Source organism: Anomalospiza imberbis, chromosome 17 (assembly GCF_031753505.1).
Source record: "Anomalospiza imberbis isolate Cuckoo-Finch-1a 21T00152 chromosome 17, ASM3175350v1, whole genome shotgun sequence".
NCBI lineage: Eukaryota > Metazoa > Chordata > Aves > Passeriformes > Viduidae > Anomalospiza > Anomalospiza imberbis.
In genome coordinates this window covers 1,909,145-1,925,178 of record NC_089697.1, presented here as the reverse complement: position 1 = coordinate 1,925,178, position 16,034 = coordinate 1,909,145, and the positions used below count along the sequence as shown (strand labels likewise).

The window sequence follows — 16,034 nt, the reverse complement described above, 5'->3', positions numbered from 1 at the left end:
CTGCCCAGAGCAGGGGTGGCACTGGATGATGTTTAAGATCCCTTCCAACCCAAACCAGTGTGGAATTCTGTGAATTCTGTTTTGTAAGTCTTGGTGAGAAAGACTGGAAAGTGTGGGAACTGGAAAAACAGAAACTTCCACAGACACTGAAGGGTTTGATCTGCAGCCTTGGAAGGAGCTTGGATTGATGCAAAGATCAAGTACACAGACATTAAATAGAAAAATCATAAATTTATGTTTCTATAGCTGTAAGTAAGAATATGTCTTAAGTATGCCTTAAGAATATGCCTTAAGTAAGTGAGAAACTGTATGGATAAGATGGTGAAGGGTTTCTAATGCAGGGGTGTGGTTGTACAGAATAAGTTTAGAAGTTATAATAGAAGCAGTGCAATCGAAGTGAGTAAAGGTGATAGATCAGAAAAGCAAAATAAACCTAGTGGCGACTGTCCACTGCACTGGAAAGTTATTTATTGCCTTGTAACAAAGAACTTGTGACTACTTTTGAGCCGTGGCAAACTGCTTACTCCTCTAAAATCTCACAACCCCTGAGACTGATGTTTATCTGAGCAATAAATTATACTTAGCCCAACTGTGGTCCCATCTCTTCATTAAATAGTGATGATAATTACAGGAAAGTACCTGAAGACATCTGATTCACCACGAGTCTCCTTTCTAGTGTTGAATGACACAGATTTAAAATGTGTGGGCAAAATGGTAAAGGACAAAAGCAGTGATTACAAAGGAATGATAAGTGAATGAAGCAGCACAAGCAGAAAGTTCATACAGAAATATGTCTTTTTTCTTCTGTAGAAGTCTGTAGATAGAAGGAGGTTTGAAAATAGAGTTTCTGAAATGAACTGTTTACAAAACTCAGTTTTTCCTGCTAAAACCAACTTCTCAGGGAATGTTCTGGGTGGCACACATTGCTGAGGAGCACGATGGCTGCAATATTGGAGATTTAACCACATTCCTACACTCTCTCAAATACAAGTGCAGCGAATCAGGAGCACCAATAACCCAATGCCAATGCCAGGAATAAATAAAACAGACTGAACATAGCATTAATTAAACGTCCAGACTAGTTCATGCAGTGAAATCAATGTCTGCTGTGCAGATAAACTTCAGCTAAGCAAGAAATAGTGGGGTGAAGTGACAACAGGTTCCAAAAATCCATAATCCCCTGGGCTATCCAGTCTTTTCCCCAAAAAATGCTCGTAGTGGATGGAAAAAAATGAAAATACACCTGTACCTGCCTTCACCCCTGCGTGAGTCAGGGTGGGGATATGTCCCTTTCTGTCACAATACCATCAAATTCTGGCCCTGAGCAGTCACAGGCTGCTCTAATATTTGTTTTGCCAGCGTTTCTGGAATATTTTTAATGCCATATTTTAAATGCTGCTGAAATATCCAGGCAGCAAGACAAGGCAAAGGAAAACATCATCATTCACTGCTGTGAGCAGCACACACTCTTCAACGTGCTCATTTTCAAGGCTGAACAGACATCTTTCCTGATGTTTTTTAAATGCAAAAAGCTATTAACTATGCTGCTATTTCACATTTAATATCAAAGAGCGAGTCTCACTCAAGCCAAGATTGTTTCTGATTCCCAGTGCTGGCTGCTCTCTGCATTCCTTCACTTAATAAATTTCTGATGGAAAATACACAGGTAACCAAGTGTATTTATTATCAAGAATTATTTTTGAGTTACAGAAAAACAATCAAACAAATAAAAAAATCCAAGATAAAATTCTAACTGTAAAGGGTAAATTAATATTCAAGATTCCCAGGGGAAAAAAAAAAAGTGAGGAGAAAGAAAGAGCCCTGTTTCTGCACAGATTCATAGAAGAAAACTTGTCAAGAAAAGAGATTTGTTCAGAATTCAGCCATTTTTTGCTATCACATAATGTACAAATAAATACTGGGTTGGAAAATCTTTTTTTCTGACAAATCCTGTGCTAGAAGATCACTCCCAAAGGCTGGGTCACCCCATCCCACCACTGGAATTTCACTTCTAGGTCTAAATAAAACCTTCCCTGGACTCTGCAGTGCCCCAGCATTCTTCACACAGAGCATTTCAGTGCCTTGGCATTGAACCTTTTATTGTTACCTGCTCCCAAAGGTGGCCTTATCCCATGGGAACTCCATGGGAATGGAAACTCCCCTTGCCCAGACAGCCTCAGCTGCCCTGCCAGCACACTTTAAAACCCCCCAGGTGCCATTTGCTGCCAGGGCTCCTTGGGAAGGGGGAGCAGGAATTAGCCAGCTCCACAGGGCTATTTATGTGGTGATAAATGAGGAATACTGATCGCTGTGGGGTTCCCTTGTGGATGTGACAGCCTGGTCAGAGACAGAGAAAGCTAGAGAAGTTCTGCCATGAATTGGTCTGGGAGGCTTTAGGGAGCTGGAGAGAAATGATAGTCAAATATTAAAACAGTCTGCAGGTGGTGGTTTTAAACAAGTTGTTTTTCTCCTAAAGTTGTTTACATTGGGTGTCTTTTAATTAGCCAATCATGTGCAATGTGTTGATTAAATGACCAACAGGTGCACCTGTACCAAACCAAGGTACAAAAGAAGAGGATTGACTAAAACGGGCTGCTTTTAGCCTTTTGCCTTCTGATCTGGGTCTGAGTCGTCTCTGACTCAATGGTGACATCCCCTCACCAGCTCTCCAAGTGTTTTTCCTGACCTTGTTAAATCCCATGGCTGTGAGCGCTCAGGTGGGCTCTGGAGGGGAGCACGGGAGCTGGGAGGACGCTCTGAGGATTCCAAGAGGAAAATGAACACAGAATAACAGAATAGAGCAAGCTGGGAGGGGCCCTGAGGGATCAGCCAGCTCCTGGGTGGATGGGACAAAACACCCTGAGCCTGGCATTCAGACCGGTCTCAGGGTCACCTCCTCTTTCCCCCTGTCCTCTGCTCGCTCCGTGTTCCCTGCAGAGCACAGCCTTGTCCCCCTGCCACTGCTGCTGCCTGGGCACACCTGTGGGGCTTGGGACAGGGAATGGGTGTGGAGGAGAAGCAGGACTCCACTTACACCCATCTGCAGTGGAATCCCAGGATCCCAGGAGGGTCTGGGTGGCCTCGAGGCTGATCCAGTGCCCCCCACCCAGGGGCATGGACACCTTCCACTCTGCCAGGCTGCTCCAAGCCCTGTCCAAGCTGGCCTAGAGGCCCCAGCCTGGCTCCAGTCAGAGCTCCCATTCCCAGCTAACCCCTCCTGCCTGGCTCACCCACGTTAAACAATGTGCAGTCAGCCTTTGGTGGGTATTGACTGAAGGAGATTTTTAGCAGCACACAAACATCTCCTTGCTCTCACTTTGAGCAGTTTTCCTCGCTGGGCAACTGCTGGGAGGGAGGACAACCTTTCCTAGCCCACTCACTCTTCTTTTCTGATGACAGCAATTGAATCCAGTCAGCTTCATGCTCAATTTGGCATTATTTAAATGACTACAAGAGGAATAAAATGCTTGGAAATACGAATTTCCATGCACTCATGTGCTAACACACCGTGCAGATCTGACTGCTGCAAACAAAAGGCACATCTAAGTGGCAAGTGTTTATTACAGAAGTTCAACCTTCAGGATTGTCTTTGCTTATTTCCAGTCCCTTTAATTTAATTGCTTTATTTCAGTTTATCCCTCAGGAAAGCTGCTGTAAAGCATTTCCTAAAGAGAGTTTTATCTTTAATCTATAACTCATGTATTTCTTGATTGTCCCTTTAAATCTGTGCCCCTTCCTATAATCTCCAGGGTTTTTCTTGCCTGGAAAAGTGAAGGAAGTGATGTGAACTCACCTAATAACTGCAAGAACAAGTTACACACCCACGTGGGGATTTGTGCAGAGCAGTTAGGGCACTTTCCTGCTCAATTACACTAATTACCTGCACTGAATTAAAGAGCATCTTCATGTATAACTGGTTTAGGATGGGGGCCCTCTGCATATCTCTTTCGGTTTCTATCTATAGATATTTCCCTGGAAAGCCTCCACTGGTGTTTGGTGCAGGTTTTAGGGAACTAAAGCTTCCTGCAGAGGAATTTCAACATTCAATTTAGAAAAATGGACTTGCCTAAAATTTTCTTTTCCAGTAGAAGAGCTGCTCTCAGTTTTTTTACAGCAGAACCCTGAGCTGGTGAGCTAAGAGCAACAAAATATGGTTAAAGTAATGAGAGTGTCCTGCACCATCAGAGAATCCCAGGATCCCTGAGGTGGGAAAAGTCCTCTGAGAGTCCAAGCCCTAACCCAGCACTGCCAGGACCTCCACTAAACCTTGTCCCCAAGTGCCAAATCCACATTTTTGGAACATTTCCAAAGACAGTGACTCCACCACTGCCCTGGGCAGCTGTGTCAGTGGCTGACCAGCCTTTCAGGGAAAAAAAGAAAAAATCCTTTATAGCCAGTCTAAACCTTCTGTGGTCAAGTTTGAGGAGGTTCCCTCTCCTCCTGTCCCTGTTCCCTGGGGGCAGAGCCCGACCCCCCAGGCTGTCCCCTCCTGTCAGGAGTTGTGCAGAGCCACAAGGTCCCCCCTGAGCCTCCTTTTCTCCAGGGTGAGCCCCTTCCCCAGCTCCCTCAGCTGCTCCCCATCCCAGCTGTGCTCCAGCTGTGGTTCTGTTCAGTGTCCTGGCTTTGGGAGCACAGGAATGGGAACCCATTTTCTCACACTGAGACATGGAGCCAGAAGTGCTTCAAGAAAAAACACAACAGCTCGTCCTGTCAGGGCCTTTCTTGCCGAAAAAATGGAAACTTGTGGCTGCTCCTTCCCTGGCAGTGTCCAAGGCCAGGCTGAATGGAGCTCTGAGCACCCTGGGGTAGTGGAAGGTGTGGAAGGACAGGAATGGGATCAGCTTTAAGGTTCTTCCCTATCCAAACCATTCTGGGATCCATCACCTATCCTATCAACCTCAGAGAGTGTTTCCTCATTTGCTGCCTCCTGACTCATTCCAAGGAGGGTTTCTACACAAAAAGAAGAGGCAGCACCAAAATTAAATCAACCCCCAACCTCCCCATCATCCCAGCAGCAGTCTCTGGGTGTGGAGGGTCCTAATGAGGACACTTGATGAGAACCACACCAGTTCCCAAGAGCAGGGGGAGAAGATCAGAGCCTGAAAAGCACAGGAATAAAAAGGACTTGGAATAAGAGTTTAAAATTAGTGCATGCAGGGGAAAAAAACTCTGAAAGGTTTTTCAGTGCCTTGGCATTTAACCGAACCCTAACCTTGACCCTGACCCAGCTCACACACCCCTGCAAGGGGAGGTGTGAGCTGGGAGGATGTTCAATTCTCCAGGTCTCACATCTCCTTCCCACAGCTAAAATAAGGAACTACAAGCAGTGCTGCCAGACCTGGCACAGGGAGTGAGGAGCAGTCACCCACCCGTGGCTCAGCCAGGAGACCTGGCTGTCCTGGGGGGTTTAGTTCCCTTGAACTGGGAGGGGAGGTCACAGCAGGGCACTAAAGGCCAGCCTGGCTCAGCAGCCACCCTCTGGGAGGTGACACTATCGAGTGCCTGCTTCTCATTTAGGTGCTGGGCTTTGTGATCTGGTTTTCTGCTTCCCTCCACTCTTCACCCTTTCATGGAAAGCCTCATTTGGCTCTTGTTGTGAAAAGGAGAAAATGCATCCAGTGAACACAAGAAAATAGGGACACTTTGCCAAGTTCCTGGGTAGGTGTGTGGAAACTCAGTCCTCATTAAGAGCTACTAAATCCTAAAGAAAACCCCCCCAGGATCATCCACTGCCTAGACTTGTCACTGACCTCCCTTCCCCCTCAGTCCACATCTCACCTCTTTGTTTGCTCACAACTGAAACACAGCATGACAAGAAATCCCACACATTTCTTTCTTCCCCAGAGTTAGAATTGCTCCCACAGGCCAAAGGAAACTCGGAGCACACCCAATACCCAGGGGTAAGGACAGACCCTAGAATTGGATTTTTTTACCCCATTCACCAGCAAATAAAAGAATTGTGGAAGATGGGAAGATGGAAACTTATTTGGCATTTTCAGAGAGGCCTGCCCTGGATGCCTCCTGTGACCAAAGCTGCACTCCAGGCTGGGTGACAGAGTTTGATCCTTACCTAAGGATTTTGAGGCTGCTGACACCTGGCACTGAAAAGCTGCTTGCACCAAAGATATCCCAAGAAATCAAAGCTTTGGATAATCTCTCACTCCCACACTGGGGAAGTTTGGTGCCCAGCTGGTAGAGGGGTGCAGCAAGGGCAAAGCCCAGACCCAGGAAAAGGCTTCCCTGTGATCCCAGCTGGCTCTGGAGTGTGGCTGGGAAGGCAGGGTAGAAACCAGCTGAACCAGGGCTCTGCTGGTATCTGGGATTTTCCTCCAGAAAGGCAGTGAGCAGAAAAGCCAGGATGAGTTCCTGATCCCTGGGGAAGCTGCAGATACTAAATGCAGTGCCAGAAGCAGAGGTGGGACCTGTCCCAGCTTTCAGCAGCTCCACAGAACTGTTTTGGCTGTGAGCTGCCAGCGAGGCAAAGCACTTTTTTTTTTTTTTTTTTTTTTTTTTTTTTTTTTTTTTTTTTTTTTTTTGTCAGAGGATTCCTGGGGAAAAAAAAAAAAAAGAGAGAGAAAAAGCAATTTCCATGACAACAAGGATGAGAGAGGAAATCCTCATTTTCATGGAGAATGGTACACAGAAAAAAATTAGGATAATATAATAAGAAAGGCCCTATTCAAACCCAAATCCCCTTTCAGCAGGAGCAGAGAGGGGTGAAGTCAGCAATTCTGTCTCCAGTCATTCACATGATGAGCCCCAGCTCCTCCTCTGCAGAAACATGATTAGCCCATATATCCACAGGCACAAAGCCCTGCAATGAATGAGGGTCTCATGGCAAGCACATGGAACAATTCATTCCTCCCACAAAAGTGGCAAATAAGGACAATTCCACCTCATTGCTGAGACGCTTTTTGGCCTGGATGCAATAAAGCTGTAATAATTGTAATGGCACGGGCACACAAATTAGCCTCTGTGGAATTACAAACTTTTGAGGAATTGGGCATTTCACTGCATAAATCTGCCTGGCTTTTATTTCAGGGACATGGGCTGTGACCCAGGACAGGCAGCACTCACAGCCCAAGAGAAAGCAGCCACATTTTCCAGAGGAACTGACTCAGTGGGAAAAGGGACCCTGGCCACAATTCAGGGTTTATCAGTGGACATGTCAATCTTTCCACACAGAGAAAGATTTGTGATAAGGTTAAAGATACTTCAGACTGTTCTTCCCTTCCCCTCACACAGATTTACAAGCCCAAGGACACCTGTTAGGACGAGTGGAGATAAGAAAGGACAGTCATATTTCCTTATCTGGAGCTCTCTGCTTTATAGCCCTTCAGCCTTACTGGGCAGGAGTGGTTTTATTCCCAGAGAAAGTCCCTGGGAATGTCGTGAACAGCTTTGTAAACACTCAGAGTCTCCTGAGGAGGCAACAGCTGGATCCACACCTGGAATAAAGGCCTGCTCCCCACACAGACACAGACAGAAATCCATGGGAGTTCATCCAGCTCCCCCTCCAGCCAGAGGGTCCCCATCCCATAAATCCTCCAGGCTTGTTTTGATCTGGGATACCATCCAAACCTAGACTGCCCACTCGGTCTGTGCTGGAGGCACTGGCACGCTGAGCATCACGACTTTGGCTGGGAGGTTCAGCAATCAGAGCCCGTCCCTGCATTTGATTCCTAAGGTAATCTGAGAAACATCCCCAGAGCACACAAAGGCACAGGAGTCCCAGCATCCTCTGCCACCTCCTTGTCTGGATTTTGAAACTGCTCCTGTTTGACACTGTGCTTAATCTACTGTTAATACATTCTTTCATTATAACAGTACTTTATGAATAAATTCTTCTATAAAACCTTACAATGATGCAATCCAGCCTGAAGCTCCTCTGATTTTGCTAAATTTGGGCTTGGGATGCAACCTAGAATTAGTACTTAGGCAAGGTTTGAGAAACGCTAGAACTTTAAAATTAGATGGCAGAAAAGCTCCATTTGTGAGGACAACATCAAAGTCAAAACATGGGAAATGCTGAGATTGTATTCAAACCTTCGTAAAGATTATTATTCCATGCAAGGAATTTCTTCTTCCTTTCAACAATAGGCCCATAATTAGAATTGCCTCCTGTGCTGAGCAGCACACGGCTCAGTGCCCAGGAGCACACCCTGCTCCCAGCAGGACGTGTCAGGGATGGGTGGCAAGGGATTTGTCCTTGTCCACAGGGAAAATCAAGGGCCTTCAGGAGGCAGTGGAGATTCTGGGTGGACTCTCCATGACCCACTGGAGAAATTTCCTATGCAGGGACTGTGGCAGATGCTGGAGGTGGCTACACTGATGTCTCAGAGGAATGACTTGCTAGAAGGAGCTGAGCAATCCCATTTAGATGATGAAATCTTGGCGAGGCCACTCCTGCCCTGAGGTGACTTGTGCACATTTCTTGGGCTCCTGGTACCATCTGTGCCATGAGCCTGCAGCTCTGGGCCGTGTTGGGCAGGATTCATCTGCTGGAACATCCCCTTGAGCTCAGCCAGCAGCTCTGCTGAGAGGCCAGGCCTCAGGAGATGTGGACATCCAATTCCAGCTGCTCAGGAATTCTCACAGTGCTGTGTGCGCAGGCAAAGGTTCTCACAATGCCTTTGAGAATCATGGAGTCATTTAGATGGGGAAAGAATTCTAAAACCATCGAGTCCAACCACTGACCCAGCACTGCCAAGGCCACCATTAACCCATGTCCCCAAGTGCCACATCCACACAGCTCCTGAATTCCTCCCAGGATGGGGACTCCACCACCTCTATGGGCAGCTGTTCCCGGGATGGATACCCCTTTCCATGAAGAAATTTCCCCTAATATCCAGTCTAAACCTCCCCTGCCCCAGCCGAGAACACTGAGTGCCATGTCCAGTCCTTCCTCCAGGGATGGGGACTCCACCACTGCCCTGGGCAGCCCCTTCCGGTGCCTGACCACCATTTCCAGGAAGAAATCCTTCCAGAAATCCAACCTGCCCCTCCCCTGGCCCAGCCTGAGGCCGTTCCCTCTCCTCCTGTTCCTGTTCCCTGGAGCAGAGCCCGACCCCCCCGGCTGTCCCCTCCTGTCAGGAGTTGTGCAGAGCCAGAAGGGCCTCCCTGAGCCTCCTTTTCTCCAGGCTGAGCCCCTTTCCCAGCTCTCTCAGCTGCTCCAGACCCTTCCCTGGGCACACTCCAGACCCTCAAGGTCTTCATTCTTCTCCTGAGGGGCCCAAAACCACCCCCAGGCCTGGAGGTGCCCCAGCAGTGCCAGCACAGGGGATGGGCACTGCCCCAGACACCCCAGTGCTGATCCAGGCCAGCAGGAGCTCTTGTCCCGGGCTGTTAAAGACATCCAGACACGGATTGTCCACGTGTCCAGCCTTTGGCACCCACCGTGCTGGCTGACCCTCCACCCCTGCACAGGTGAAGCACGGACAGAGGACTCTCCAACTAATTAAAGTTGAAAAGTGGAATGTTTATTACAGCGCCAGGCACAAGCGGAAGTATTTCCAAAGGCATGTGCAAAGAATCACAGGCTCTGGCTCTCTATTTATTCTAAAAATATTTTACATATTCATATAATTCCCCAAACACCTAATGCATATTCATTAACCAACCCCACCTACCCCTGTATTGTATTAAAATGTATTTAAATTAGTCCAAAGTTCCTTCACTCTTGCACAGTCCTTCACCTCAAATGGGTCAGTGGGTCTGAAATGGGTCAGTGGGTTTGAAATGGGTCAGTGAGTTTGAAATGGGTCAGTGGGTCTGAAATGGGTCAGTGGGTTCTGAAATGGGTCCATGGGTCTGAAATGGGTTGGTGGGTCTGAAATGGGTCAGTGGGTCTGAAATGAGTCGGTGGGTCTGAAATGGGCTGGTTGGTCTGAAATGGGTCAGTGGGTCTGAAATGGGTCAGTGGGTCTGAAATGGGTCTTTGGTCTTCTGAGGTCACAGTGAGCCTTTACCTTTGCCTTGTTGGCAGGCTTTGGACCCCTTGGCTGTACTCAAGGTTCAGGGCACAGGTGCAGCCATGGGCCTCTTCTTTTTCACAATTAGATCCACATCCCATCCTGCTTCTTTAAACACAGTAAAGACAAATACATGATTTACATCTTAGCCTTAACTATTCCATCTGCTAATAATTAACTATCCCTTATTATCTCTATCCTTCTTGCTATACTCTTAATTGTTTCTATTCTCCCTAACTAAATCTAGCTAAACTTTTAACTCTTTCAGTTTATTTAAACCCTGGATTCACAGGCCGTGGGTCAGGCTCACCCCAGGCAGCCCAAGCACTTTCAGCTCAGCCCTGCCCCAGGCCAGGCTGGGTTTGGAACCAGGAACAGGAGGGGGATGAAGGAAGGCAAGAGATAAAGGGGAAATCTCTGCTATTTGATCTGCTGAAATGAGAATGTCTAAGGGCCCTTCATTGAAGAGCACGAGGATGAAAGGAGCAGGAACGCAGCTCCGTGTGCTTATGCCTGCATTTGAGAATAAAAAGCAGTGAAGAAAGAAAACTCCTTTCTCCTCATTTTATCTGAGGACAGAATGCAGACAGCAGGGTTTGTATTTACCTCTCATTTGGATTCAACAAATGTGTCCTGTGAATACATTTTTAGAAACTATTTTTCTTCAGGTATACATTTTTTATTAGCTGTTATTGCTCAATTTGTGCTGGTTTCTAAAGAACTTGTGCCTTGTAGGGACAGATGAAGACAAATGATTCATGACTCTCTGCAAAGTTCCAGGTTTTATGGAGCCTCATCAGTCAGGCATTTCACAGGTTTTCAGTACAGGTGAACACACTGGAGCAGTTGTGGCCTGTCTGGAAACACACCAGGAGCAGGCACAGGGATAGAGATCCAGGTTTTTCCCAAAGGAGAGCCACGCTGGAGGCAGACAGAGATCTCAGTACACATCCACGGCATTTCAAATCCTTTAGTTGCCTTCCAGCCCCAAACCAATGGATGTTTCCCCCCTGCTCCTCTTTTCCCCTCCCCTCCCACCACTGTAGCTTACCACTGTAGGACAAATTTATTCAGTTTAGAATTTTACTTCTTCATTCACAGGGTCATTTGAGTCACAACACCATTTTTTTCAACAGCAGGACAAGTTTTCTCATGAACATCCAAAGGACAAGGCCAAACTGGGAACACAAGAGAAAAAAAAAGCCCAGAAAATGTGTTCAGGTGCCTGGTACAGCAGGGCCAGGACATTTCAGGCTGCACAGGATCCCTGAACTCCTCCTGCAGAGATAACAACACCCTCACACTGATGCATAAGTAGATGCTCTGCAATGCATATTCCCCATACAAATATGTTTTCTGGGTGGGGATATATGTGGAAAATATTCCATATGTGGGAAATACATCTCTCTCCATCTGAAGATACCATTTGGGATCTCAGACCCATTTCCTTGGTGATGCTGAATGACTTACCACTGAAATCAATCTTTAACTAACAAAAATCCATTCTCTACTCCCATTATCAACTGGAGGAAAGAAAAACGAGTGAATAGAACAACTGAAAGGGAAGAGAAAACAACTCCTGCTCTACCTAATCCTACCTCACCACCTGGAGGCTGGAGGACCTTTCCAGGTATTTTGTGGGCACACTCCCAGAGGGGGGAGGTCTCACCGTGTGCTCCAGCAGCCCCAGGGGTGGGGCCCTGGGTTAGGTGTGAGGTTCCCTCAAGAGGGGATGACAGGCTGTGAAGGGAGTGAAGACACGGCACAGATTGCAGCCAGCTGCCCTTCCCACACAGGGAGCCTGGGGCAGGGAAGAGCCAGGCAGGGGAAGCCAGAGGATCACTGCTACTTCTCCCAGCCTCTGAATTACAAGAAAAACACCTTTTATTTCCATTTTTTCTCCCTTCTGAAATAATCACCCAAGCCTAGAGAGATACTCGAACAATAATTCATATCCTAAATTGCTTCCCTTTCCTGGTCAGCTTACTTGGAAAGTGTCCCACAAATTGCAGCCCAGGAATGTTCTTTTGTTCTCCTTTGAATTAGCTGGTACAGGGGTGTAAAACAGGAGAGGTTTATAATGAATATTAGGAAGAAATTCTTCCCTGTGAGGGTGGGCAGGCCCTGGCACAGGGTGCCCAGAGAAGCTGTGGCTGCCCCTGGATCCCTGAAGTGTCCAAGGCCAGGCTGGATGGGGCTTGGAGCGCCCTGGGACAGTGGAAGGTGTCCCTGCCATGGCAGGGGGGGAAGGAGATGATCTTTAAGGTCCTTTCCAACCCACACCATTCTGGTTCTTTTATGAGATGTCTTCTCATCCTTTTCCGGAGGTAAACCTAAACAAAAAGAGCATTTAGGAGCTATGGATTTGTGCAACACAAAATGTCCTACATGAGAAAAACTGCAAAAGAGTAATTAAAAAATAATAAAAAGGAAGATGTGGCCTTTTGCAGAATTCAGTAATCAAGAAGTTCATCTGCTCAGCACAAACCAAATTATTTTCTTGGTAGAAATGTCTAAAGTGGTATTGGACTTAAGGAGCTTGCAGAAGTAGGTACACATTTTAATTGCTAGGAAAATGAATTAAAGGCAACCACAGTGCACTGAGCTGACTGATGAAATTAGGGTGGAAGGGTGTAATTACATTATTTTATAATAGTTATATTATTTCAGAGATGGTATGATATAAAAACTAGCAGGTGAATGTGACAAAGGCTGATTTTTCTGAGCAGACACTTAGTCCTGTAAGGAATGAGGAGTGTGTAAGGAAGGAGGAGTGTGTAAGGATGAGGAGTGTGTGAGGATGAGTGTGTGAGGATGAGGAGCGTGTGAGGATGAGGAGCGTGTGAGGATGAAGCTGAGCAGAGGCAGAGCTGGGCAGGTGGCAGGAGGCTGGGCCAGTACCCAAGCCCATTCCCCAGTGACACCACTGCCATCTCCCCTGCTCTTTGGGGCCCTGCTGAAGCAGAGCTCACTCGCTCTTCCCACAACCCACAAATGCAGCAGTTGGTTTTATTTGATCAGCTCAGCGATCCTTCAGTCAGTTCCTGTGGGGATCCATGGGAGTTCCCTCCTGTAGTCACTGCAAACACACTGAGAATTTCTCAAGAGTGACAAGAGCACTCTTCAGCAGCAATGTCACCAGCAAAACAAGCTGAGAAACAGATAAATATTGTGACAATGTCACTTCATCCACACGATGAAGACAGAAACCTGCTCCAGGAGGACCATTTCAGAGAATACTGCTGTGTTCTACAAAACGTTTTGGATTTAACGAAGTGTCCATCATAGGAGAAAAGTTCTAATTCAACCTTTGAAGCAACTATACCCTGGTGGGGTTTAAAGGCCCTGTGGATGTGGCACTCGGCGACATGGTTTAGTGGCTTTCCCACTGTGGGAATGGTTGGACTACATGGTCTTGAAGGTCTTGTCCAACCAAAACAATTTTCAAGAATCTGTAGGCAGAAGGGCTCTGGATCTCCCTCCTGGACTCTCAGAATGCTGGGAGGGAACCATAAATCCATAAATTAGCAGGGCTTCATTGAAACCAAGGGAAATAGAAGACTTGACAGTACTCACAGACCTGCCCTCCCATGTTCAGCTCTTGGTGAGAGCAACTAAAAAATCTTAAATTCCTTTCCTCTAAGATCTGGAAAGAACCAGAGGGAATTTCACTCTGAACACTGTCCCTGTGATAAGGGGCATGAGCAAAGCTCCCAGAAGTGGAGTAAGAGCAGGTAACTTCTGAAATGTTCTGCACCAGCAATGGCAGAAGAGGGGGCTGTCACCTGGGAACAAAGGACATCAAAGTCTGCAGGCAAAAGCTGCTTTTCTTCTGTTTCCCTCAAATATGTTGGGTTTGATGCCAGCCTTGGAAGTGCCACCTATTTATAGCTGTTGGCCAACGACAACAACAAGATTTGAAAATCAAATGCAGAGCATCCCAACCCTTTGGGAGCAGCCCTTCCTGCACCTTGGGCTCCTTAAACAAAGCTGGCTGAGAGGATAAACTGAGCACTGTAAAACAGGGAGGGCAATGATGGTCTCTCATAGTCTGTCATTCACTTCTCTCCAAAAATATATAAGAAGTCACAGCAAATCAGGAGGAACAGCCCATCGAGGGTGAGTAGAGATGCAAAGCCATCCTGGCTTCCCAAATGTCACACTCCAGCTCCTCACCCAGTCACTGCTCATCTCCAGCCCGGTGAGATCAGGGTCTGCAGCATTTGTTAGACATGAAATCACAGCAAGGATTCCTTTAATAGCCCCAGTGTGGGCTAGGAAGTGGTCCTGAAAGGTGCCGTGGCTGACTACTCCTTTCCATGGTGACCAAAGCCAAGCAGGAGGCTCACAGGGATTGCTCATGGCTCTGCCTGGGCTGTGATTTTCCCCATGGATGCTTTCCTCCACCCATGTACAGCTCTGCCTGTCCTCAGGCTCTGTCAAAGGCCAAGCCTGCCCACACCTTACATTTCTGTTCTCTTTGTGTCTTTTCTTCTTAGGATCTTCTTTTTGTGACTCTCTGGGGCCTGGCAGTGCTTTATTGGGACCCGAGAGGGACCCAATCCCTGACATTCTTCTGGAAATGCCCTGAACAAGGAAATCTCAGTTCACTTCTCTTTCTGCCCATTTCATGTGCAGGATGCCCCTGCTCTGGGATGGTGGATGTTTTAAGGAGTGCCTGTCACCAGAGGTGCTGCCCATGTGTCTTTGGTGGGAAGATGTGGCTGGGGTGTGTATTCTTTCCCCATCTGTCAGAGCTGGGGCAGTTCTCTCTGTTCACTGGGCACTTTTTTCTTCATCACTCCCACAGCCAATCCTCCCTCCAGGAGATCTCTGCTGTCCATGGCCAGTGAGTGTCCCTGCATGGCTGAGAAAATTCCAGCATCCCATGGGGAGATGCTCCGCCCAGGGGAGGAGCCAAGCATTCCTACCTGGATCCAATCTGACTTTGGAACCCCACAGCAGCCTTTGCCCACTGCATTCCCAGAGGAGCAGCTTTCTTGCCCACTGCATTCCCAGAGGAAGCCCAGGCCCATCTCCAGCAGCCCTGGAGCTTCAGAGGAAAACTCCACCCTTGTGCAGGATCCCTGCTCCAGCAGAAGCACAGCTGGCACTGCAGGAGGGCTGAGCCACCATGGCATGGGACTGCTGCCACCTCCCTGACCCACAGGCTGCCAGGGCCTCTTCTCACTCTGGCAGTGTTGTTTTGTATTACTGCATTGTTTATTTTATTTTTATTTTCTTCCCTAGTAAAGAACTGTTATTCCTACTCCCATATCTTTGCCTGAGAGCCCCTTGATTTCAAAATTACAGTAATTCAGAGGGAGGGGGTTTGCATTTTCCATTTCAGGGGAGGCTCCTGCCTTCCTTGGCAGACACCTGGCTTTTCAAACCGAGACAGCATGGCAAGGGGCTGGAACCTGAGGATTTGGAAGGGCCCTTCCAGCTCAAACCATCCTGGATTCCCTGATTCCCTGATTCTGTGCTCTCAGATAACTCTCCAGGACAAGCCTCATACCTGTGTGGCCTCAAAGTGCTTCTCCAGAGCCACTGACTAATTAAATGGCAGCTTTGGTGCCCACTGAACCCCACGTTTTATACCAGTGACCCATGATCAAAACTCCCAGCTGAGGGTCCTCCCTGCCTAGAGGATTTGGGATTTCTGGCAAATCCCATGGAAGCTTTTGGTACAGGGTTATAAATCCTTGTGCCAGCTCTGGCCTTTCATCCCTGATGCCAGCTGGGCACAGCCAGGATGAGCAGAGGGGCAGGGGCAGCACAGACAAGCACACACAGATGGTGCCAGAGCAGCTCCAGCAGGGGGAACACCAGGAGAACCCATCTCCATCCTCCTGGGAGTGTTCCAAACACAGGCATGGGCAGCTCCTCCAGCAGCACGGGTTCAGGGAGAGCTGCAGGGCTCTGCACAAACCCAGCCCAGCCCCTGCGGGGTTCTCAGGCAGCCTCACAGGCAGTGCTCTGCTCCTCCTGATGATGTGTGATGGTCCCAGAAGCTCCTGACTCATTTTCTGATGTTTCCCCACCCTCGTGCCCTTCAGGCCA

The 16,034-nt window shown here is 47.8% G+C and overlaps 1 long non-coding RNA gene across 1 annotated transcript in view; it reads right to left on the bottom strand.

The window, feature by feature from the left end:
• LOC137483965 (uncharacterized) overlaps nt 1–11,513 on the bottom strand; it is a 44,141-nt gene extending 32,628 nt beyond the window's left edge. Inside the window, exon 1 of the long non-coding RNA XR_011004693.1 lies at nt 11,442–11,513. This is a non-coding gene — a long non-coding RNA (uncharacterized lncRNA). The remainder of the gene's footprint in view (nt 1–11,441) is intronic.
• Between the last annotated feature and the right edge of the window lie 4,521 nt (nt 11,514–16,034).